Genomic DNA, 24,019 nt, shown 5'->3' on the forward strand with positions numbered 1-24,019 from the left:
TTATTATTCACCTGGCTTCATTATAGCTATTTTTACTCTAAGGTTAGAAGGTAATTTTCCTGGTTTTTACTGAACTCCAGTCTGCATGGCTGCGGTAGACCCAGGCAGAGTGGATGAGTGTAGAGGAAAAAAGGAAGGTGGGGGCAGAAATCAAGTCGAATAAACTCACCTTATCCAGCAGACCAAGCGAACAGGAGGAAAACAACTTTAATAACAGGGGTGTGGCAGGCTGGTGAAATCAGGCCTAATCAGCCCTAGCAGAAGGGGTTCCAATCACCCCCACTCCACCAAGGGGAGGGCGGAGCAGACAGGCTGGGAGATGGGCAGACTGGGGGCTGGCCAGTGGGCCATCAGGGTGCTGCAGCAGAGCCTGCCCCATGACCTGGCGGCGGGGGTTAACTGGTTAGTGACCAGATGAGGGAGAGGAGCCACACACCCACCCCAGACCCAGGGGCATGGGCTCACCGTCCTGGGGAGTGCTGCCCTGACCACGAACCCCTCTCCCACCCTCCGGTGTGAAGTCGGGGTCACCAGTACCATAGACAAGCCCACAGGCAGAGAATGTTGGGCACAGCTGCCTGGGGGAAGAAGACGGTGCTTCTTTTTATCACACCTACGTGGGGAGTCATGTCATTTTCAGTTGACTTCTCAGCCAGCCTATCAAGTGATGTTCCAATTTCTTCATAGTTTGGGAGTCATTTTGTGGCTAGATTGAAGCACTAAGTGGTAGTCCACAGCTGCGGTCTGGTATCCACTCATGACCGCTGCAGTGTGGAGCCTGAGGTCAGCCTGGGGTCTGGGTCAAGGCTGCTCCCTCTCACTATGGCAGTGGAAGAGAAGGAGCCACAACTGCCCTGTAAGTCACTGTCACAGGAGGTACTCATGGCTACTCAACAGAGCCTTCAGCCCAAAAGCCCCGGATGTGATAGTTTGAGACAGCATTTCTCACCCAGACTTTCCCAGCAGTTGATGGTTTAACCTCTCTAGTTCTGGCCAGAAGGAGGGCTGAGGGCAGCAGAACGCGGTGGCCCAGAGAGGCATAGGTGCTCCCATGCTGTATTCTCATATCCCAAGGGGAAACAGCCACCGGGAGGTTGGGGGAAGTGACTGGGAGGGGACGACGAGGCGCCTGTCCTGGACTTAGAGGTCAGGCCTGGAGAGGTACCCACTAGGCTGTTCTCATCCTCCTGGTGTTTCAATAGGAGCACCTCGAGGTGGTTCACATCTTCCACTCTCAGCGAGCGCTCTTTGCATCTTCCAGGTGGGGCTGCAGGTGGACAGTTTCTGTTTGTGCCACAGAGGAACCTGGCTCTTAGTCTCTTTACACTTTAGCCCACGGACCATCTTCCTTTTTGTTCATTCATTTGTTCAAGAAATAGTTCTTGAGGGCCTATTCTGTGTCAGGCCCTGTTCTCAGAGCTGGGTGCTCAGCTGAACAAAAGTGACGAAGTCACTGCTGTTGGCATCTTCATCTAGTGGGGGGGACAGACGAATAGCACATAAATCTACGTCTGTTGGTGATAAGGGCCCTGAAGAAAATAAAGCAGGCCAGGGGCTCAAACAGGATTCATGGCCAGGGAAGGCCTCTCCACGGATGCTGGGGGAGATACCTTGAGGGAGGGAAGCATGCTCTTCCTTGGGGATGGCACCTCTCCAGGCAGAGGGCAAAGTGATTGCAGAGGCTGCCTCCCAGCCCACAGTAAGGGCAGTGCCAGGAGGGCATCTGGGGGCTACAGACACAGAGGGAAGCAGTGGGGCCCAACCCTGGGTGAGGTCAGAGCAGAGGGGTGTGAGTCCTGTGGAACAAAGGTGTCTGAGCTGGCCTGTCTGAGCTTTCCCCTGTGACCTGCTGGCCTCAGACTCAGGGCAGGGAAATCCCAGTTCTTCAACTTATATCCCCACTCAGTGTCTTATCTCAAAGCCATCCTCTCTTCCTCTTCATCATTGCCCACGGTGTTCTCACAAATCTCTTCTCCATGTTTATTTCAGCCAGCTGTATCTCAGTCCAAAGTGTCCCTACCTTTAGAGCTTGGGGAGACACATGAGAAAGAAAGGGAGGGGTTTGCTCATACTGAAAATATCTCAAATGACTGCTGTGCACCCAGCAGAGGTCAGGTACCACTGCACAGGCAGTGGTACTGAGGGTACTGTGGAGAGCAGGACAGTCACGGGATTTTAATGCTGTGCAGGCAGTTTGAATGCAGTGCAATAAATGCTCTGATGGTGGCAGTGCATGCAGGGAGCTGTGGGAGCCCAGAGGATGGGCACTGAGCCTAGGTTCAGGAGTTAGGGAAGGCTTCCTGGAGGAGGTGATAACCAAACTGAGACGGAAAGTCCATCAGAGTTTGCCAGTGTGTCTCCTGCATCTCCAGCACTGCTTGATATGTATTAGGTGCTCAGTAATTATTTGTCAGATGAATGAGTAAGAATGTTCCCGGCAGGAGAACAGCTTGAGCAAAGGCCAGCAGGTACAGATCCAGGTGGTGGCGGTGGAGCTGGGAGCCAGAACTCAGGCTCAGCATCTGCCCTTCTGTCTCTGATGCCTTCAGATTTCCTAGACAGCGTGCCCCACAAGGGTACTCGTCAGTGTTGCTTCACCACCCCGCAGAGTCTGCATTATCAGAGGCGTTCAGTTTATATTTGTTGAATGCGTGAAAGGGAGAAATTTTGGAGCTGGTGTTTCCCAACCATCTCTCTCAATAGGAGAATGGGAAGAGTGCCCAGAGAGGTGTGCCCAAGATGGCATTAATTCCACAAATATTTATCCAGTACCAGCTGCACGCTGGGCCCTAGGGGCACAGTGATGAGTAGAACCAGACATGGCCCCTTCCCTCCAAGGGCTTACCCTCTAGTGGGGGCACAGATGGTAATTGGTGGATCACAGAACTACCCAGTGAGATCAGGGCCCCTGAGAAAAAGCCCAAGAGGCTCTAAGCAAGTAGAGACAAAGATCTGACCCAAGCTGAGGGGGTCAGAGAATGTTCTGGAGGAAATAGGACTTGGTTGAGATAGAAAGGCTAAGTGGGCATTTGTTGGGGATGAGAATGAGAAATGGCAGATGGACAGCATGGGCTAAGGCTCAGAGGCAGAACAGCACCTAGTTCGTTTGAGGAGGTGGAAGAGGGTCAAAGTGGCTAGAGCGTGGAGGAGGAGGAGGTGAGCAGAGGGAAGCAGAGCTAGACAGGGCCAGGCTGTCCAGGGCCATGGAAGGGATTCTCTGATATTTATCTTAAGGTCAGCAAGAGGCCACTGGGGAGTTATTGAAGCACAGGAGACAGGGTTGTGGGAACACACTCAGATGTGTGTTTCTAGGGGAGTGCACATTACAGGCACCCAGTTGGGCGGCCACGGCCATGTGCCAGTGGTGAGCTGGCAGTGAGAGTGAGGGAGAGCTGTCCACTGATGTTTGGGGAAGAAATTGCAAAGAGGACTCTGGTTTCTGGCTTAGCACCTGGACACAGACGGGGTGTAAAGCCATCAGAGTAAGGGATGCAGTTTCCAGGGGAGACTGAGAGCCTGCTCTTGAACGAGTGGCTTCTAAAAGTATCTTGATGACATCATGCGGAGGTGTCAAGTGGGCAGTGGCCTGTTCAGATCCCAGAGGGGCCTCCACGGAGGTTGGGGGTCCCTTGACTGCAGCAGCCAGAGTTAAGGAGCAGCTCTGCTTGTCTGACTCCTGCTGGTAACAGAAGCCAGAAGAGAGGCCCAGTGGGGTGGGGTCAGTTGGAGGCTGGCCACGTGCTCCAGCCTGCCTGGAGCCTGTCATCTGCACGGTGATGGAGTGCATTTCTCGGCACCATAGTAGATTTGGGCTCAGCAGTTGGCTCTAAGTGCTTCTGGCCCTGACGTTTGGAGACAAACACCGTGGGCTGCAGGAGGGCTGGGATGGGGGAGGGAGCTCAGGGGACGGGAGCCACAGCCTGCTGGGGCCTGCTGCTTGTCTGAATAAATACATGTTTACCCGACAGCGACACATATACCTCACGTCACACCCTGTCACCCTGGTGGGGTGGGGATTGGGGTGTTCGAGGGCAGGAAGGGGAGAGTATGTCTGTGTGTAAGGGAGGTGATGGCCTGTGGGTTTGTGCTCTGAAGTCCAGTGGCCTCAGAGGACAGGAATATTTCAAAGTCCAGGTAGGAAGGACAGAGTCTGAAAATGCCTCCCTTGTTTTACTTCCTTCATTTAGCTAAGATCTTGGCCAGAAACACCAACTCTTCTCCAAGTGATGATGCTGGGAAACAGGGGAGTCAGAATCTGGGACAGGTATTGAGGTCGGCTGGGGAGACTCAACATAAAGCCCTTGACTTGGGGAACCAGAGGGAAATTTAATTAATATGTATGTGCAACTTCTTTGTCAATTTCTAGGGGTGTGATGATGCCAGCTCTGACCCAGGAGCACAATCTGTATTCACTCACAGAGGCCCAAGGAAGAAGGAAGTAGTACAATTCCCAAGGTAGTACTTAGTGGTTGTCATTTCGTCCTTTAAGGGAACAAGGGAACTACTTTCATAAAATAAATACTTCATTTAAGATCCATATTGAGCTGCCTCTTGTTAGATTGCAAGGCCTCACGAGGCCACAGGCTTTGCCATATCTATCGGATGTAGCCTAAGCTCAGACAAAGTCCTGTGAGAGTTCTCCTTGAGAAACCAGCTCTAAGTTAGCTTGAAAGAAGTGACAGCCTGCCTGCAATCACCATAATTGATAGCTTGTGAGGCAGAGACAGTAAATAATTGTTCCACAAGTTTCAAGAGCAAGCGTAATTAGTACCGTTAACAATCTTAGGTGATTAATTGGTTCATTCAGTACCAGTGTGAATAGGGGAGAACATGAGTGGGAGAGGGGGGCTGGAGGCTCCCCAAACTCCCAGCCATGGTGCATTGCTCGTCAGCCAGGATCTAGCCTCTGAAACAGCATCTGATAGTCAGGTGGCATTAACCTCTGAGAACTGGGACTCCAGGGGCCAGGGCAGAGGGCAGGTCATAGAGCAAGAGCTCACTGAGTTTGGCCACATCAGTGAAGACTCGAGGGAAGAAAGAATTGGATTTGACTTCCATGCTGTTTCATGATAGCCAAAGGTCAGAAAGCTGTTGTTTGTGGAAATAAAACAGATCGATTGATTCATGTAGGAGGGGAGGAAGCAACTGATTCATTGAGCTCTAGGCTCCCTGGGTTAGAGGGACCGCAGGAGCCCACGTAACCAGTCTCTTGGCCACTGAGCTGAACTGCTCTTGGGCATCCCTGTCAGAGGAGACTGGATTATATTTTTAAATTCTCCAAGGAAAGATGTTCTAAAACAGGGATAGCACACAGCTTTCAAGTCATGCATCAACTTCAATCCAATGATAGAAGCTGCTTAGAGCACTGGGTTGGGAATCCTGCAGCCAAAACTGAGGAAGAGCTCTGTGATCGTTTGGCATTGTCTGCCCTGAGTCCAGAGAGGAGAAGAGGCAGCCTGAGTGCCAGCCTCTGGCAGATCTTTAGAACCTGCCTGAGTCACCCAGGCTGATCTGACACTTTGCTCCAGTGTGGTTTCCTGGGGCCTCAATTACTGCCGTTTAGGAGCAAAAATGGTCTTTGTCTCGCCTTTAGGGGACTGAGAGGTTGTGGGAGACAAAGCGAGTGATGGCTATAGACCCGACTTGTTGAAGGCCTCTCTCTTACTCCTGGAAGACCGGGGAGATTACAACATGAAGCCCTGAGCAGCGGGCTGGAGAGTCTGGTCCAGCCTGTCAGGTTCATCCAGGCTGTACTTTGCCTTTGTCTGGATGCCAGCCCTTACTAGGCGGGTGGCATCTTCTCGCTGGAAAGAGCTGGTGCACTGGGCGCTTTGCAGTCGGGCAGAGCTGAGTCCCAAGCTTGGCCCCTCCTTGCTCAAACTGTCTAAACCTGTTTCCTGCCCTTTACAATGGGATGCAGCCTCCAGGACCATGGTGAGCACTGAAAAGGAGAAAGTGGATAAAACTAGTACAGTGCTGGTCAATGAACACCTGAACTCTCTCCCTGAAACATTAAGACCAGTCGGACTGGGGGAACCTCTGCAGAACAAATGGTGGCCATAGCTGCACCCCTTCAACCCTCATTAAGCCAGGCTCCCCCTTCAGGGTCCTCTTGCTGTTGTTTCTTCCCCATCATCCCATCCTCAGGGCCAGAGAGCACACACTGGGTGTGCTGGATTTGGGGGCCAACCCCACTGTCCTGACATGTGGGTCCTGAGCCTGGGGAAGGGCTCTGGGGAGAGAATGTGGAATTCTCTAGGGGTCGAGGTGAGGGGAAAAGGGAGCGAAAGCAGGTGTAGCAAAGTCTAGAAGAGGCTTCCCCTTCCTTGGCCACAGGCTGCCTCCCCCACCAAAAGGCAGAGGCACATTCGCAGCAGCAAACATACTCGCATATTTGCAAGCTACAGTACAAACGAGCGGCAAACCTAATGATTCGTGATTATTATTTGAAGGGTCCCACTGTTACAGATTTATTTGTCATTTCTTGTAATAACACCGATGGTAATGAATTCATTTGTATTAATGTGAGTGTCACGCGGACTTCCGTCGAAATTCCGCATTAATTAATGTACCATTAAAACAAAGTGTCGCCCAATTAATATCAAACGGAGGTAAGGCTGCCAGGGTCCTCTTCATCTGGGTTTCATTTGTAATTCATGGTATTAGCACCCTGCTTAATGAAAGTCATTTGCAATTCCTACCCATGGTCTCTCCCACGTCCTAGGGGACGGCCAGTGGCCCTCAGAGCTGGCTTCACTGGGCACCCTGGGGCCAGGAGGAGGAGGGCTGGGGGAGAGTTGGTTTCTTGGTAGAAACTGGCCTCCGTAGTTCTTAACTCCAGGAGTGGCATGGGGAGACCCTGGGAACTTGCTGACCCAATTGGTCATTGAGTTGAACCGTCCAGGACACGTGGAAGCACCTTCTCTGGGTTCTGTTAGGAAAGGGGAGGCTGGTTTGTTTCTTGTCGAGTCTGGTCTTAACAGATGAGACCATGCTGTCCTAGAAACACCTTCGAGCAGGGTGCATCTGGGACTCTGGGTCTCTATCTTGTCTTGGGGTCAGTCTGGTGGTCTTTGTGAGCCAAGACTCTCGCCTGTCCCTGAGGCCAGTGTGGTGGTCCTCAGTCTACCAGGCACAGTAGACCACAGAGTTGGGCTCCTTGCCCTGTTTTTCCCACAATCCCCTTGAAGGGACCCTCTCCCCAGAGCCTTAGGAACAGATGCTTCACGCCACCCCGGCCTTTAAAGCCTCGGGACCCCTATCATGGGAAAGTTCTCAAGGACAACAGAGCAGGGCGCCCTCCTCCTGCCCAGGTGTGTTGCTTGGATGAGTGGGTCTCGCTGAGTCACCCCCACCAAAGCAGGAGAATGGGAGACTGCCATTACCTGGTTGTAAAGAGATTCGTCACATTGATGGGAGCTGTTGCTGCCACTGTTATGATGGGCCAGGCACTGGGCTGAGTGTTTCATAATCATCTTCATCATTTATGAAGTCCTTCATCTAGGACTCACAAATCCCAGAGGCAGGTATTTTTTATCTCCATTTTCTAGACGAGGAAACTGAGGCTCCACGAGTCTTAGTACTTTCCCAACATCACGCAGAAGTGGAAGAGGGGGCAGGACAGACATCTGGGTTGGTTGCAGCGTCTTAGTATCTTCCTGTCCTTTTGGGACCGTTTGAGAGCTAGTGAGAGAGAGAGCCCCCAAGGTGCCCTTTGCTCTTCCCGGAATGAATGTTCTTCCTCAGGTTGTTGCCCACACTCAGGGTCTGTGCTCTGCAATACTAGTGCCGAGCAAACGCCTACCACCAGCGGTGTGGCTTTTTAACCTGTGTTCTGTGCACGTGAGAGTGTAATATGTCTCAGTAGAGAGCAACACACTGAAAAAGAAGGACAGGGAGAGGCACATGCCTTTATTACTTTTGGCTCAGTGCATGCTGCCTTTATATCTTCTGAAGATAGCCTCAAATGAAGAGACTGGCTTTGTAGCAGGAGAGCCTTGGATTAGATTTCAAGAAGGACTTACAGTCATACCCTTGTAGAGCGGGAAGGGAATGTGGAGAGAATGGGCTTCAACTCCCTCACTTGACGAATGAGGACTTGAAGGCCAAAGAGGCTTGTAACTTGCCCAGGGTCCCACGGAACCACATTGATTTAGGTCTTCTGCTCCCTGGCCCAGTGCTCCTTGTACTTGAAGGGTAAGAGTGATGGATGTTCACACTCATTATCAGAGAAATGCAAATCAAAACCACAATGAGGTACCTTCTCACACCAGTCAGAATGGCTGCCATCAAAAAGTCTACAAACAATAAATGCTGGAGGGGGTGCAGAGAAAAGGGAACCCTCTTACACTGTTGGTGGGAATGCAAACTAGTACAGCCTCTAGGGAGAACAGTGTGGAGATTCCTTAAAAAACTGGAAATAGAACTGCCATACAACCCAGCAATCCCACTGCTGGGCATACACACTGAGGAAACCAGAATTGAAAGGGACATGTGTACCCCAATGTTCATCACAGCACTGTTTATAATAGCCAGGACATGGAAGCAACCTAGATGTCCATCAGCAGATGAATGGATAAGAAAGCTGTGGTACATATACACAATGGAGTATTACTCAGCTATAAAAAGAAACTCGTTTGAGTCAGTTCTAATGAGGTGGATGTAACTGGAGCCTATTATACAGAGTGAAGTAAGTCAGAAAGAGAAGTATCAATACAGTATATTAATGCATATATATGGAATTTAGAAAGACAGTAACAATGACCCTATATGCAAGACAGCAAAAGAGACACAGATGTAAAGTACAGACTTTTGGACTATGTGAGAGAAGGCGAATGTAGGATGATTTGAGAGAATAGCATTGAAACATGTATATTACCATATGTAAAATAGGTGACCAGTACAAGTTCGATGCATGAAGCAGGGTACTCACAGTTGGTACTCTGGGACAACCCAGAGGGATGGGGTGGGGAAGAAGGTGAGAGGGGATTCAGGATGGGGGGACACATGTACACCCGTGACTGATTCATGTCGATGTATGGCAGAAACCACCACAATCTTGTAAAGTAATTAGCTTCCAATTAAAATAAATTAATTTAAAAAAAGAGTGATGGATGTTGAGGGAGTCACCCTCACCCTTGCCCGGACATGGGAGCGGAAGACTGGGGAGGAAGCATAGTGGTAGGGGTCTGCCACCACCGCCATCTGTGTGACCTCGGTCAGTCCCTTCACTCTGCATCTCGGCTTTCTCATCTACAGAGCAGGGTGACCGGTTAGGGCAGTGCTTTTCACCCTAGGCTGTACGTGGGCGTTCCTCTGGGAACTTAAAAGACACAGAGGCTAGGGTGGGCTGCAGCACTGATATAGTTTAAAAGCTCCCCACGTTTTCTAATACACAGCCAGGGGAGTAAACTGCTGGATGAGGTGCTTTCTAAAGTCCTCTGCAGCCATGATATCCCCAGTCTCTCTCCACTTAACAAAGCTTAAACCTTTTCCCAAGGTCCCATGACCCGGTGAGTTCCTGTAGCTGCACTCTCCCCGCCTGGGTCCTGTGCCCCCGGCCCTCAAGCCTCCTCTCTCCAGCCCTCACCATCCTAGCGCCCCTGCAGCCAGGTATGCAGCCTCCCTCAGCTTGTCAGCCTTTAAGCCCCCAGGCACCAAGTGACAGGTTCCACTTATCACATCACACCGCCTGAAGGGCCAGCAGCAGTGGCCACAGGGAGGAGATCAGAGAGGCAAAACCCTCACCAGGCCTAGACCACACCTGCTGCCTGCCGGGGCCTCTGCTGCCTCCTTCACCCAGCCCTTCAGAGTGCACCCCCAACTGGAGGGTGGAGCCCAAGGGGTGGGGGTGGAGAGATGAGCAGAAGTTGCATTGCTTGAGCTGTCTTCTTATTCAGAATCCATTTATTAGCCTCAGCTTCCATAGATGTAGGGCCCGCCCCAAGGAGATTTGCATATTCGTTTTGTTTAACATGATTCATCATCATGCAGGGAAGGAATTTGGGGCTGGAAGATGGAACCCCATTTGTGAGCCATGGAGCTGTGCACAGAGAGCTCAGGGCAGCATTGGAAGCCTCGCACAACCCAGAGTGGGCTCCATTAGTACAGAGATGTGGGTGTGTGCCATAGGGAGGACCCCCACCCCGACTCTCATCCTGGACTGTTACCTCTGCTGAAAGCAGAGCAAGGACCTCAGCCTTTAGAGGCATCCCCTGCCCTTTCAGAACTTTCCCCGAGAAGTAACATTCACTAAGTGCTTTACAGATTATAGACCCTTACATCTGCCCCATGAGATAATAACATTATGATACAGCCTAAGATTGGTGGAGCATCCGTTATGCACTAAGCATGTATTGTGTGTTATCTCCCATAAGCCTCACAATAATCCCATGGGGCGGGTTTTCTTATTATGCCCATCTATAAGGAAACTGAGGCTCAGAGAGGTTGCCTAACTTCTGTAAAGTCACACAGCAAATAAAGGGTAGAGCTGTGAGTCATAGAGCACATTACCTTTTGCTCTTGCTCCTCAAAGCCTCCTTTATCATATCGTTCTTGCCTACAAATAACCACTTGTAATTGCTTGTAACCATTTTCCTGTGGAAAGATAAGGAATGTGCATACAGGCAGTGCAGTCTTGTACTGTGTTGCTCCTTTCAGTTTTTGGGATTGATGGATGAAAGAACCTGACAGCTCCTGTTAACTGACTCCTCCCCTTCCACCATCTTCCTGGTGGCACCTGGCACCTGTAAAGTCCTGAGCCTGGAACCCTTGCATGGCCTAAGTCATTCTGTGGCAACCCCTTTAAACATCCTTAGTAGGCCCTGGCATTTAACATGAATGAGAGGATCCAAGTTTCTCAAGGTCATCTTGGCCATCCCCCTGCCTCCTGGACCTAATACATTTGCTTACTCAGCACTGAGAATAGTATAGCACGGTGCTGAAGAGCCTGGGCTCTGGCGCAGCCTGCCTGAGTGCAAGTCCCAGAGTACCTGCTTAGTATACATGGCCTTGGACATCTGGAAAATGGGGATAGTAATGATGTCTGTCTCACAAGCTGCCAAGAGGATTATACAAGATAGTGCATGGGAAGTACTTACAACAGGGCCTCGCCATAGGAAGTCCTCAGTAGGTGTGAGTTATTACCCTAGACCCCTGGAAGGCCTTTCTTGTTTTTAAAAAATCCCAGGAGACTCCATTCTTTATCAGTTGCCACTTTCCAGAATCTACCAAGTCTCATGACCAGCCACCTCATGCCTTAGGCATAGCCTCTTTCTGTCCTGAACTCAGCCTGCTGCAGTCGTAGGCTGACCCTGGTTCTGGGACTCCAAGGTAGCTTTCTAGAGAGGACTCTTCTATATGTCTCATTGTAGCTTTCCCTAATTTTTTGCCTTAGAATTTTCTCCTTCTGCAGAAAGTTATAAAGATTTTATTTTGACCTTTGACTTTTCAAAGTGAATCATTGTATTGCCTTCACAGCTCTGTGTGGAAGGGCAGGGCAGGGACTGTTGTACCCATTTCCTGTATGGGAAAACTGAGGCATTTGATGTTTGCGTTGATGCCCTGTAGCAACAGAGAAGGAAGTCATATAGATTGTTTTTGGAAAGCTGGAATTTGACCCAGAGTTTCAGGACAGTTGTTTCTGATTTCTTTTTTCCCAGTCAGGCCACTGTGCATGAGGGGTGGGGGTGGGGGCAGGTAATCGTCATTGAATGGATCGTTTCCTGCCTCCGGAAGCCAGTTTCCAAGTTCCTGTTGTGGGAGGGAGCAGGGAAAGCTCCCAGGAGTCCATTGGGCGACACTCTCAGGTTGGGGAAGGGTGAGATGGTAAAAGTGAACAGCCAAGGTCTGGATTCCTGCCTCCACTCTGATTCGTGTTACTCCTGCCATGCCATAGAGAGGGAGGTGGGATCACAGTCCTGAGGGAGGGGGTGTTGAACTGCTGGTGTTGAAAGCAGCATGTCATGGAGACTGGAGCCAGCATGGGCACAGGGGCTGTCTCGCTGCCACAGCCTTTCCTGTCCCCTTCTCCCTGCATGGGTCCTGCAGCCAGCTGCTGTGTCACTCTGCCAGCCATGCACTGTCCATGAGGCATCACGCCCTGTACTGCAGCATGCCCCCTCCCTCAGCTCCTGCAGGTCTGCAGGTGAGAGCAGGGAAAGAGTGGCTGTAGGAAGGCAGGTGCAGGGTCAGCCCTGGAGTGTGGGTGCTGCATGGAAGTGACACACAGGGATGGAGTGGATCTTGAAACTCTTCTGTTATTCATTCTGCTGGAAGGTCCCTGGGCCGGGGTGCTCAGTAGCACGGGGAGTGAGAAAAACTACCTGGATCTCCTTAATCTCTGAATAAAGAGATAGCTGGGGCCATTTCATATTTGGGTATCCTCCCTGGCTTTGAAAACCAAATTTCTGAGAAGAAAGAAGGGAGACCTCAGATGTTCCTCTGATGAGCTTCTTCCAGTCAGGCACGTCCAGCATCTCTGTAAAGCAGGGCCTAGGAGTGTGGGCAGAAGACAGTGTCTCAATCCCAGCCTGGGCTTGTGTACCTAGGAAGCCCAGGCAGCCAGGCCACTTCGGGGAAGGGAGAGAGCCTCGGTCCCCCGTGCTGGTTGGTGATGTCTGTTCCCTAGGAGGACTATCAGCAGGAATGTATGTGGAGATGTGGAGAGGGCACAAGTACCTGGAGCAGAGTGGGCCAGCATTCTGGGGGCTGCTGTGTACACCAGTCTGACTGAAGCAGAGGGTCTCAGTAGGACAAAAACGAAAGATGAGTTTGGAAAGGGAAGCTTTGACCAGACTATGGTGACATTCAAGTGCAGCAGGAACTTGCCTTGGACAGGAAAGAGGAGCCAGTGATGGTGTTTGAGGAGAAAAATAAGATGAAGGGTCAGTGCTTTAGGGCAGTAACTCTCCAAGATTAGTTACAGGAGCAGAGCTGAAAGAGGGGAGGCCACTGCAGTGGTTCAGCCATAGGGAGGTTTTCTCAATTTTTATATTAATGTTATCAGTCATATATGCATGAGTTTAAAAGTCAAATAGTAAAGCTAGGCTTATAATAAAAATAGCAGTGCCCTGCCTCATTCTTTCCCATTCCTGATTCCCACTCTGAGATAACCTCATTCAATTTCTGATGGCTACTGATAGTTACCTTATTTCCAAATTGCATGCTTATACATTTTTTTAGTTTTAGACATTATCTATCGACTTTCAGCTGTGAAGGATGAGAATTGAACTTCTACACCACCCTTTACCTCATCTTTGCTACACACACATACACACACCACTCTTAATGTGCTCTGCCCATCCTTCCAACATAATTATATTCCTCCTTTTAGCTCACACAACATTTAGTGTATGCAGCATTATAATTATGTAAATATTATTCACGGCTGAGCCACATAGTGTACCGTACTGTCATTATATTTCCAGTGTAATTATATCCCTTCTTTTGCTTTCTGTAGAATTAATAATTACCTCATTTTGTTTGCTTGCTTAGTGATCTATAAACCTATCATTTGTTCACCCCTAAATATTCTGACATAATTGAATACCACCTCTCCATGTATTAAAAGTATATTGATTTTTAAATGCAGTTTATGTTTTTCTTGGCAACAGTCTCCCTGGAGCATTGATCCTCCTGCTCCAATCTGGACTGGGTATGCTCTGGCTTGCTTGCTATTCTGGAGGCTGAATGGCTAAAGGGGCCTGATGTAGGGTATGCATAAGGGAGGTAAGGAAGTCACTCAAAGTCCATTTTTGTTTCTCTCCTGCATGACATCTCCTGTTACATGGGTTCCTAATATCTTCTATCTCAGTTTCTGCCTTCATTTTCGTAGAATACACCCTCCATTAATTTCATGAACAAGAATTCATGGGGAATTTCTTAAAATTCTGTTTTGAAAAATGTGTTTGTTTTGCATGCATGTGTGTTGATAGTTTGGCTGGGTATAGAACTCTAGAATAAAACTAGTTTTCCTCATATTGTGAAGTCATTTTTCCTTTGTGTTCTGGCTGTTAAGAACTTTAGTGCCATTTTGATTCTTGACCCTTTGATTGTGGCCTTTTGTTTTCTCTTTGAAAGTCTCTAGGATTTTTTTGTCTAAATCCTCAGTGTTTGAAATTTCATCATTTTATGCTTCAGTGTGGAACTTTCTTCTGAACAGATAGTGTCTCTTTCCATTTGGAAGCATGTTCTTCAGTTTGGGGAGTTTTCTTATTTTACTTCTTGGATAATTTCCTCCCCTTGATTTGCTCTGTTTTCTCTCTGGAATCCCTGTTAGTTGGGAGTTGAATTTTCTAAACTACTCTAATTTTCTTACTTTCCTCCCCTGTTTAAGTCTCTTTAAGTTTTGTCCTAGTTTTGGAGAAATTTCTTTATCTTCCAACTCTTCTGTTGAGCTTTTACTATCTACTAGCTCTTTCTTCTTCTTGAAAGATTATTTCAAAGATGCTGTCTTATGTTATCTCTCTCAGTTCAGTTCAGTCACTCAGTCGTGTCCAACTTATTGTGACCCTGTGGACTGCAGCACTCCAGGCTTCTCTATCCATCACCAACTACCAGAGCTTGCTCAGACTCATGTCCTTCGAGTTGGTGATGCCATCTAACCATATTGTCCTCTGTCGTCCCCTTCTCCTGCCTTCAGTCTTTCCCAGCATCGGAGTCTTTTTCCAGTGAGTCAGTTCTTCACATCAGGTGGCCAAAGTATTGGAGTTTCAGCATCAGTCCTTCCAATGAATATTCAGGACTGATTTCCTTTAGGATTGACTTGTCTCCTTAAACATGTTAAAGATATGTATTGTTGTTACTCCTTTTTTACTGTTTTCCTCTCTGTCTTTCACATTAGAAGCTCTTCTCAAATGTTTAGTGACCTTTAGTTGTCTGTTCATATTTAAGAGTGAGTTCACATTTACCTGCCTGGAAGCTCACTAGGCCTATTAGGACAGGGTAGGAAGGAGGGTGGGCTTCCCTGGAAGCTCAGCAGGTAAAGAATCCACCTGTAATGCAGAGACCTCAGTTTGTTTCCTGGGTCAGGAAGATTCCCTGGAGAAAGGATAGGCTACCCACTCCAGTATTCTTGGGCTTCCCTGGTGGCTCAGATGGTCAAGAATCTGCCTGCAATGCAGGAGACCTGGGTTCCATCACTGGGTTGGGAAGATCCCCTGGAGAAGGGAATGGCTACCCACTCCAGTATTCTTTCCTGGGAAATCCCATGGACAGAGGAACCTGGCAGCTTACAGTCCATGGGATTGCAAAGAATCAGACATGACTGAGTGACTAAGCACAGCACAAGAAGGAGGGTGCTGCGTATTAACCAGTGGACTTGATAATTAGGTGAGGACTTGGATTTGTATGTGTTGGGGGTATTCAACATGTAAATATTTTTTCTCTTGGGCCAGTTTTCCCTATCTCCTGCCTGGCTGTCAGCCTTCACAAGGCTGAATGATTATAAGAGGCCTGACTGGAGATGGGAATGAGGGGAGTTGCCGCTTTTCACTTAACCTCCCAGTTTTCAGTGCCTCTTCCAGCTCCCAGTCTGAGTCCAGAACCTGACTACCTCAGCCCCTCCAGAACGCAAACCTCATATCTTCTGCAAGAGCTGGGGAAGGCATCTGGGAGTCTTACCACTCTTCTTAAAGATCTGCAGCCAGTCTTCCTGTTTTGAGTATCACTTTGTGTCTCCACTTCCTGAGCTTTCCTGAGATTCTAAGATGCTAGCCAGAGTTTCAGCTTTCCCTTCTCTCCTAAGGCAATTTCCAGTTGCGTCTGTTTCCAGGATTTTGTTGACACCAATCATCCGTTGCCACCTCCTTTCCTGTTCTTTTTGCGCTTATGGATGTATGCATTTTAGACTTCCATACTGTCATTTTGGTGAGGGGTTGGGACAGAAACAGAAATCAGTGGGTATGTTCAATCTGCTGTGTTTAACAGCAAGGCCTGATTTTGTTAAAACATTTATTGAATGCCTTCTACGTGCCAGTGACACTGCTAGGACTTCAGAGGTGGCTAAGGTAAATCACAGAGAGAGGGGGAGGATTTGAGGAATGTGGAAGGAAGGCTTGACAGAGCCTGGTGATTGGTGAGGAGTGGGAGGCCAGAGAGAGGGGCACATCCGGCAGGTGAAGACACTGGCAGAACTCGGGGATTCATGTTAGATTCATCCACTGGGGATGGAAGTTAGGTAAGCACTTTGATGCAGGTCTTTCCAGGATTCAGAATAGACAGTATGGAGCCAGAGGCTGAGAAAGGAGCAGGCTCTTGGAGATACGAGAGCACTGAGCTTGCTCCATGGAGAATGGAACAGCTGAGGAGTCCAGCTCAGTCCAGAGAAAGTGCTTGAGCCACATTAGGGTATGCGGGGCTTGGGGCCCAGCCCTTTGAGGCTCATTCTGCCCACAGAGCTGGCACGTCCACCTGACAGTAATCCTGGCCCTCAGGGAAGATCTAACACCTTTTAGAGTCCAGTGCACAGCGTCTGAGAGAGAACAGACACTGGTCGACAGAAGAGATGTTGTAACTGATCTCTTCCAGCCTCCTCTGCAGAGGGAGGTGCTGGAGCGTGTGTGCACGTGTGTGGGTATGGTACATGTGTGGGTGTTTGTACATACCATGTGCCCTCTCCCTGACCAGAATGAGGGCACCTGAAACATCCACGGAGGCCCAGTGGGCACCCGCCTCTCCTGGTTCTCCTCCTTGCACCAGTTCTCTTCTTAGACCTTGCTCTCATCTGGTGCCCACACAGGCCTTCTTCTTGTTTGAGAAGAAATACAGCCCATATCTCCCATAGACTTCATTTCTTCTCCTCTATAAGCTAGAATGCCAAAAGCCTCCCAAACTTTATACCATCCCCAAGTTCCCCAGTAGGCCCCGGCTCCAGAGTCATAAGTGAAAAAAAGAACCTCTTTGGCATCAGTGGAGACCAAGACATGGGCACCTCCACTTTGCCTGGCACCACCTACCCCTCCACCCCCATCAGAAACGTCTTTACTTATAACTTTAATTATTCTAGTCACAGTGGGAGCCCCTTTCCTTCTCCCCAGTGAAAGTGTGCAAATTTTGAGACCCTTCTTCCTTCTGAAATTCTTTTTGGGCTAAAACTCTCTACCAACGCTCTCTTCCCTAACCCAGACAACTTGAATCTACCGTCTTTGGGCGTGTCATCCCCAGCCCTTCTATAGAGGAAATGAACCAGTTCTGCTTGAGCAGGAGCCCTGAGCTCACTCTCTACCCTCATCTCCAGGGTTCCCAAGGTCTGGGAACACAGAGGTGACCTGGTTTTAAGTCCTACTCATCACTTAAAGCTGTGTGACTTTGGACCAGTAGCTTCATTTCTCTGAGGTTCCATTTCCCCATCTGGGAAAAGGAGGTAATGAGATAAAATTTGTAACAATGCTGACAGGTGAAGGGTTGAGTCCCCTCCTCAGGGACCAGCAGCCCAGCCTCTGAGCCACAAGCTCAGTCCAGGAGGGTCTGTTCACCAAGGCACTGGCACCTTGTCAGAAGTCCATCTGTCAAGAATTTATTACTAATGCATTTTATAACAGGCTTTATAATAAGATATTAAAGACTGTGGCAGCATCTAGCAAGCATTCCATAAATATTAATAACGCCTTTAGAGATGGCACCTACAATGGAAACGGTTGGGCTTGTTTCGAGGTTTGGTCCAGGACTGAGAATAAATCTCACGGGCGGGGAGGTGGGTGCACTATGAAGATGAGAGGGTATGGCAGGCTTATGTCTCTTTCTGATCTTTCTCATGCTGCTCTGAATTTTTTTTTACTTCTTGTCTTTTGTTCACAACTTTCCCTCTAGAATCTCTCTTTTGCTCCTTAAAGTTTTCCTTTCCTTTCTTCCCAACTGTCTTCCCTCTGTCTGCTCTCACAAACTCTCTCCCCCGCATCCCCAGTCTGCTTTGGCCCCCAGTTCTGCCCCTTTCACATCCCCCTTGGTCTTCCTTCCGCCTTCCCCCTTCTCTCCCTTCCTCTTTGTTTGCACTCTCTCCACCTGTTTCTTCCACCCTCTGTGCTGCCTGTCTGGCCCTCTTCCTCCCTCGCTGCCCCTGCGCCCCTCACCCGTTCCAGTGAGCACCCCCGGCCACCTCTGTAGAAACCCAGAGTAACGCGGCTCACACTGCATGTGAGAAGTGAGCTATTTATCATTATTATTAACGAACAAGATCCCTGAAATGGTAGAACTTTGCCAGAGTCTATTCCCTTGTCACCCCAGGAGTAGCAAAAAGATTTATTTGTCTCTGAATTGCACAGGGTGGCCCGTTTACAGCAGGTCCGTCAGGAGTGATGCGGAGCTTAAATGGGGAGTGGAAAGAGTGCGGGGCCTGCCTGGTCTGTGACCTGCATGGAGCGGGCCTTTCACCGAGAGGGATGGTCTGGTAGGGCAGGAGATTTGCTGGGGACTATGCCTCACCACACTGCCCGGCCCCCAGGAGGCACGGGCAGTGCACTTGAGGAGATGTCCCAGAAGCTGTGAAGGAGAGGACAGGGCTGGACAGGGGATGCCGTGGAGGAAGGAGCTCTGGAAGCCGAGCTGAGACAGAGACATGGGCTAAGAGGCCTGTCTCAGGAACGGGAGTAATCACGTCCTGTGCAGCCTTTCCTCCGGAGACCAGCTGCTCCTTTCCAGCACAGAGGTGGACCCGGAGCCACTTTCCACAGTGAATATGTGGGGAGAAGTTGCCCTAGAATGGGGCTTCCCCACCCCCAGCCGAAACGGGCCATTTGGCCTACTTTTTCATGGCCCTGGCCCACCTGGCAGATGGTTCTGTAGACCCTGAACTCTAAGACCAGACACTATAGAGGCACTGTCCCACTGGTCCCCTGACTCCAGGCGGGCAGAAGCTGACTCTCTGGGGCATCTCTTCTCCAGGTCTGTCCTGGATGATTGTGTCAGCCCCATGGTCAAGCTCTCCCAGACCTACCCTCCCACCCCACATGCTCGCTGACCTTCACAATGACCTGAGTGGATTTGCATGTTAGGAGGAGTGTCTGGGGACACTTGAAAAGAAGACAGAGCCGACATTCATTCATCCAGGCCTCTCTCCTCTCCCCACGTCACCTCTTGTGCCTTCAGCAGTTATGAGCTTTGCTTTTTATGACCCAGCTGTGAGCGTGAAAGGCCAGATCCCAGCAGGCGAGGGGCAGGATGAACCTGGGGCGAGGTATGCAGTGAGGAGGCCTTACCGTGGCTGGATGCGTCCTGAGCAGACCAGGTTGGCAAGGAGCTGAGACCCATGCAGGCTGGAATGAGCAGGTGGTACCCACAGAAAGAACAGCATGGACTGTGTCTCAGGACCACAGCCAAGGACAGGAGGGGAGGGCCAGACAGGTTCTGTGAAGGCTGGGGCAGGGGAGGCCCTCAGAGCCCTCGTCTCTGCTTTCTGCTTTACCATGCCCTATGCTCACTGCAGATGGGCTTCCTCTACACCTCTGTTTCTGTAGCTTCTGTGTGACTTTCAGCCTGTCGTGGGACCCACTCTACCCCAACCAGGTAGCAGGAATCTTTCTTTCAAGTTCCCATGGAAAGTTGCTTTAATTTACAAGACCCCATCTGATTGGCCTGCTTGAGTCATGTGTTTACCCCTGGACCAATCTCATGTGGCCTGGGTCTGAAGTCACTTGGTACAGACACGGCTGCCTAGATCCATCCCTTTGGTAAAAAGAGCATCTCTGCTTGGAAGGAGGGTGGGCCAGGACACAGTGGGTAGTGTCTCTGGGTAGCGTAAGTAAAGCACTTGAGTTAAGACACCTGATTTCCAGGCACAGCTCTGCCATTAAGCACATGTGAGACAGAAAGCCTGGAAGTGCACCCTCTTACTTTTCCCATCTAAAAACTGGGGAGACTAGGCTGGATAATCTCCAAGGTGCCTTCCAGCTTCCACATTGAAGCCATCTTCTCGCTGAGTGGTGCATGGTCAGGCCTGGCCTCTGTGCTCCTCCAGGAACTCCTCTCACCCTTCCATCAGATCCCACCCCTCATCTCACATTCTCCAAACCCACTCTGGAGGGTCTTCAGAGGTTCTCCCATCCTGTCTGCAACAGCCGTGAACCATTCAACAGAGGTGTTCTCTTCCTGAATTCTGATCTACTCATTTGTCTAAATTCGTGATGAAGAGATCAGCCATTTACCCTGCTTCTAATCCCCCCACACCACTTTAAATAGGCTCATCTCATGCCGCCTGTGATGGTATTTTATTACCACCATAATAATGGTAGTGACCATTTATGAGTATCACTCAATATTGCTGTGTGCCCGGCTCAGTGAGAGGTTTTCTCCCCACACCTTAGCTCATGTAAAAGTTTCCCACTACCCCAGGATATATAGGTAGTGTTAACAGCTCCACCTTTACATTTTCCTTTACATAGGGAAACTGAGACCAAAATAATAAATTTAACAGCACATGTCCAGGGTCTCCACCCAACAAGGGAAAAGGCTGGGGCTCAAACTTAGGAGGTCTGACTCAGAGCCCACACTCTGAGCACCAGGTGTTAACTGCCTATGATGTACTTGAAAATCCAGATGTGCCTGGCCCCATGGAGGAAATCTGATTGCGTTGAGTGTCAACCTGTGAACGTATCTGATGTTTCTGTGAACCAGTAGCTGGGTGCTCCAAGAATCCCCCAGTGTATGTGCTGGTGAGAGTCCCCTCCCCCCATTTCCCAGAAAAGCATGGTGCCCAGGATTGGGAATGCAGGAGGTCAGCATTCTTTCCTCTCCAATGGCCTGTCCCTTCTAAGGGAATGGCTCCTTGTCAGGCCTATTTAAAACCTTTTCTAAGTTACGCAGAAGTTAAATGGGTTTTCACTGCAGGGCATGAAACATAATCCAAGAAGGTCAGACACAGGACCATCCCTTCCTTTCCCACTTTTCCTGTCTTCTTGGAGCTTGCTCTTAAATCCTCTGACCAGATGCTCAGAGAGCCTTCGCCCCAGACTATGCAGTATGGATGAGTGAAATGTCCTTTCCTCCCTGAGGCAGGCAGCTGGAGAGCTGACATTCTCGTGGGAGCCGTCTCTCTCCTCTGGGCACTGACTCCATGTGGGGTGTGCTCTGAAGTGCTATCCAGCTGCCTCACTGGGGGTTGGCCACCCTGAAATCAGAACATGTCTATCCCTCTTGTGGCAAGAGCTACAGGCTGCAATGGCATGCTGTGCTCTGGAGCTTGGGCCTGACACTGGCACTCCTGAGATGTGTATGTTGGATGTAGAGACGGGGAGGAGGGAAGAGAGAGAGCTGTAGGTTAGCTGAGAACCTCATGAAGATCTCCTCCAGACCAGTCTCCTGTGGTTGGCATGTTGGGATGGAGGCTGGCATTGCTCACCCCAGCACCTGGGGAGTTCAGTTTCTGGGGCTTTGAACATGTGGCTTGGGGTAGGTCCTTTGCAGAGTGCCTGCATCTGTCAGGGTTCCCCAGGAAACAGTTCATCTCGGATAGTTCCAATAAAGGCATTTCAGTGAAGAGACAACTTCCAGAGGGGGTGCAGGGCTAGAGCGACACTGAGGGATATTGAGGCTCCAAGGACTAGCAACACTGGCAAGTTCTTTCTACTCTTAGGACTGGAGGGGCAAGGGGAAGGGCTGGAGCCACTGAAACCTGGGGCTGGAGAGGAGGGGCTGCTGGGTTGGAGCTGGAGGGACTGGGAAAGTAACACTTCAAACCCTTTCTCCTCCTGCCTCCTCCCCAAACTCTGGGCTCCTACCAGCCCCTCCCATTGGCAACCTGGGAATGCAGTGCACTGAGGCCACCCTGGCTTGGGAGGCGGGCAGGGGGTGGGTCATGGCAGAGAAGGGTGCTCGGTGGATCTGGGGACTGCAGACAGGGAATGCCCAGCGCAGTATCATTAGTAGTCATGGTGCTTCTTTATGCCTCCCTGCCCTACCCTTGGAGATGTTCTTGTCTGCCACCCTCTAGAAGGCATTCAGACAATAAAATCACAACTGCCATCTTCTGAGCACTTAATATATTCTGGGAAGTTTATACTCAGGAGCTCGTGTACTCTTCACATTAACTGTATGAAATATTATTAACTTTGATGCACAGAAAGGGGATTAAGGATCAGAGAGATGAAGTAACTAGCCCAAAGACACACAATAAGACTTAGGTTCCAACATAAGTCTGTCCATCCCTGAAATCTAGCACCTGTCCCCTCTGCCCCCTTGTACACTTGAACATTTTCCCTCTTTTGGAGAGAAAGAGAGCATCTGTTTTCCAAGCCACTGAGCTGGGTAGGACAGACCTCGCAAAGGCAAAGCAGGTGCAGGAACTCAGAAGTGTAAGGGAGTGTGCTGGTTTGGAGAAGTACAAATAGCTCTACGTGCCAGGAAATAGTAAACTGGTAAGAAAAGATATTGCACATGATCTTAGCCAAAAGGCTAGGATATGATACCTGCCAGGAAATAAAGCGAGAAGGGGGAGACAAGACCAGACTATGAGGCTTGTATCCTATGCAGAGGGGCATGGAGCATCAAGGATGGGATGGAGGAGAGGGGTCTTACCTGTCTGCCCCTGTCTTCAGCGTGGTTTGGAAAAGGATAGGATGTAAGCCTGTCCATTCAGGTGGACACTTGCCTGGTGATGGGGGAGGGGCAGCACACTCAGAGAGAAACAGTGGCAATTCGGTGGCTTTGTCCTCTGGAGGCCCTTTCCAGCCCAATTAGAGGTCTTACAGAGAACACACTTGCCTCCAGCAGACAGCCCTGGGGAAGGGCTCCCAGTATGCCTGAGACTGGTCTTCAAAGAGAGAAGCTTCTCGAGGTAGTGACCCAGGTCATGGGCAGCAGCACAGAGATGGGCAGCTGTGTGATGTCTTCCTTGATAGGAGCCCTGCAGGTGTCCGAAAGTACTCAGTCATTGTCCCAGTGTAAAAAGATCACACAGGAATGTTGTCTCTGCCCTCAGGGAACTTTCAGGCCAGTCCCACACTCTGGGCTAGAGGGTACCACCCATGCTGGCAGGTGACCTCAGCACTGTGTGGAAGACTTAGGGGAAAAAACTGCCCTCAAGGTTTACAGAAGTGTTTAGAGCTAAGAGATAGGCTTAGAATGAACTATACCTGAATTTAGGGTCTTTGCCATTGCCTAGCTGGGTGACTTGGATGAGTTCCTTAACCTGTCTGAGCCTTGGCTTCCTTTTTGAAAGAGGGATCATAGCAAGCACCTAGAAAGCTACTTGTCACGGAGCTGATGGGTGCAGCTCACAGCCTAGATGTGGCACAGCACCGTCAGTGAGCGGGAGCAGGAATTGTTTCTTCCTGCCTCTGGGCAGAGCCTCCTTAGGTAGCCTATCTTCTGATGTGTCCAGAGCTCACTGAGTCAAGAGTAAATTTACTCACGCAGAATTTTGCAGGTGTGGCTTACCTGCCAAGCATTGTGGTGGGCACGATCGTGATGAGAGCTGACAGTTGGGCAGAGGATGCAAACAGATACTTAGAATACAATGTGCTAAGATGCTGCCATAGAGATTCATTCATGTCTTCATAAAGGATGCTTACTGGACACCGGCCATGTGGCAGGCACCTGCTGGGCCAGGCAGATAGAGCTCTATGGTTTCTATGGAGCACATGTGCAATGAGAGACAGGCACTGGCTGGGGAATTACAGAGGAACTGTGGGTGATCAAACATTCCAGGGTGCTATGGGACCCTGAATATAATAGTGGCAGGGGTTGGGAGCACGGTAGGGGCTGACCCGCCTGAAGGGTCTGGAAGGCTTCCATGAGGAAGTTACATTTAACCAGAAACCCCAAGTCAGAAAGGGGCAGGGGTCTATCTACAAACACAGTGTATAGCAAAGGGAATCATGGAAGGCTCCCAGGAGGTGGTGACATTTGAGCAGGCTTTGTGGGCCTCTCTGGTTACAGGCTGCCATGGCCCAGGGATGTTATGTGGATGCCCCACCCCTAGGCAAGTCAAGAAATCTCTGTGGGCCAGCCCCACCACAGACTCTATGCCACCTCCCCATATTACACATCTTCCAGCTCCCTGTCCTTGGAACCTCCCAACACATAGACT

General features: G+C 50.0%; 1 protein-coding gene across 1 annotated transcript in view; it reads left to right on the forward strand.

Moving 5' to 3' along the window:
* The window catches only part of CDH23 (cadherin-related 23), a 409,549-nt gene that overhangs the window by 116,022 nt on the left and 269,508 nt on the right, over positions 1 to 24,019 (forward strand). The gene's annotated exons all lie outside the window — the stretch shown is intronic.

This window comes from Bison bison, unplaced genomic scaffold (assembly GCF_000754665.1).
Source record: "Bison bison bison isolate TAMUID 2011002044 unplaced genomic scaffold, Bison_UMD1.0 scf7180017864309, whole genome shotgun sequence".
Taxonomy (NCBI): domain Eukaryota; kingdom Metazoa; phylum Chordata; class Mammalia; order Artiodactyla; family Bovidae; genus Bison; species Bison bison.